Below are 1940 nucleotides of genomic sequence, written 5' to 3' on the forward strand. Positions count from 1 at the left end.
CCCATGTCCATCGCAGCGAGCATCTACCTCCCTCCCTTCCATTCCTCCCTCCTCCCCCGCCTCCCCTCCCTCCGTACTCTCTATCCGCATTGTCTGCGTCCGTTCGGCTCGGAAGGTAGTCCGGGAGGAGGACAAGAGGCGACTTTCCGCTGTGAATACGGATAAGAGGGCCAGCGCTTATTCACGCTGCATGCATTGATGTACTCGCAAAGCTACGTCGAGAATTGAACCCACAACTCCAAGGCACTCGTCCATGTCTTCCCCCATTGTGCATCCCTACCGGCCTCCGCCCCGCCTCCCTGCGCTCCGTACCGTCTGTGACCGATTCCTGGACTGTTTCAGTCATGTTTGTGACGAGCACCGCCTCGCAGGCTTCAAGAGTTGCCGGCGATTGTGTCAACGTGGCGGTCTGTGACGTGCCGGAGGGAAAGAGATATGGCATGGTATTGCTGAGATCGAGGCCTCTATTCCGCAATTATTGCTCGTGACTTCGCGTGAAAATGCACCGACTAGAATTTGGCAGGCATTTGAATGGATAAGATCACGGCTTTCGTGATATATTTTCACTTACAGGCGTCGCGTCTTTGCCTCCAAAGAGGTACCCCAGCCATCCCGCTTCGACAAGACTGACCACCACGGCCAGAAGAAAAATGGGGCACAGGACAGGGGTAAGGTGCAGGAAAATAGGCCTCATCGACGCTTGATTAGAGCTCGCAAATTGCGATTTTTCACCACTGCGTGGTGATGGTCTGAAATTCCACGCCGCGTCCTACCACTGCGCCTCCGTACCGAAAAGTGATGAAAGTGAGTGGGACATGGGGAATTTAAGAAATCAGTCTTTTTCTCGGATACCATCAATTTTATGACAAAAGCCCCACCCACAATGAATGCTGTGAGCTATTTCTAGCCATGTCAATGAACAGTGTCCCTTTCAAATATATTTCTCATGCTTTAAACACGCGCCTGTCGGCTCGGCAAATATGTCTTTGCGTTGGAGGATAGACCGAGATGACGCTGTCTGATAAAATTGGCGTTGTTAAGTCAAAGACGCCATTTGAGCAACCCGAAAGGCTACGATTGGCTCAGCATGCTTAGTGGAAATAAATTGGTATGAGTGCAAGCGCTTGGCATTGCTTGCTTTGCTGTCAGTGGGCTCCGTATGCCGACGATCGAATATCTGGAAGAGAGATGAGGGGCCTCGCACAGGAAATATCTGACGCGTGACCAAAAACGTGTGTCACGTTACGTTCCCGGACGACCGAGGGACTGAAAGCATGTGACAGTACAGGTAAAGCGTTTTGAAATGGTGTCAGAGTGATGTTTCAATGACCAATAATATATATGGGAAGGTTTTGGATGTTCTACGGGTGTAATGCATGTCTCAGTGCAGAGTTACTCTCGACGTCGAGAAAAGGGAACGAATGAAGTCTCCCATTCATTCCGGGAAGCAAGAAGGCGAACCCTATCCGTTGCTTTCATATAACTTTCCTGTATATGAGCTCTCACCACTATCATGATGCTTTTGGGACTATTTTTTTCTTCTGTTCTTGGCTCGCTTTATGTTTGCTTTCCTGCCTTCAAGGCAGTCGCCACATCGCTTTCCTCCAACAGATACACCTTCTCATCCCTCACAACCCCCAACTCCAGCGTCCTCGCCGATGCCGTTGCTGTTCCCTCCTCCCTCCCTTCCTCCGCTCCTCTCTGGTCTCCTTCGTCCTCCAACGCAATCAGGCACGCCAGGCTGCACGCGTCTCCCAGGGAGGAAGGGAGGGAGGAGGGCGCCGAGCTTATGAGAGGAGAGGAGGCCAGACGCTGCGTCAGCACATCGTGCTTCTCCCCCACCGCCACCGCTTTCCAGGCTTCGAAGCTCGCTAGGAGGAAAGAAGAAAATGAAGGAAGCGGGAGTAAGCAAGAAAGCTCTCTGCTACGCCTTCTGTGCT

The sequence above is a fragment of the Nannochloropsis gaditana genome, assembly GCF_000240725.1.
Source record: "Nannochloropsis gaditana CCMP526 unplaced genomic scaffold scaffold155, whole genome shotgun sequence".
NCBI classification, from domain to species: Eukaryota; class Eustigmatophyceae; order Eustigmatales; family Monodopsidaceae; genus Microchloropsis; species Microchloropsis gaditana.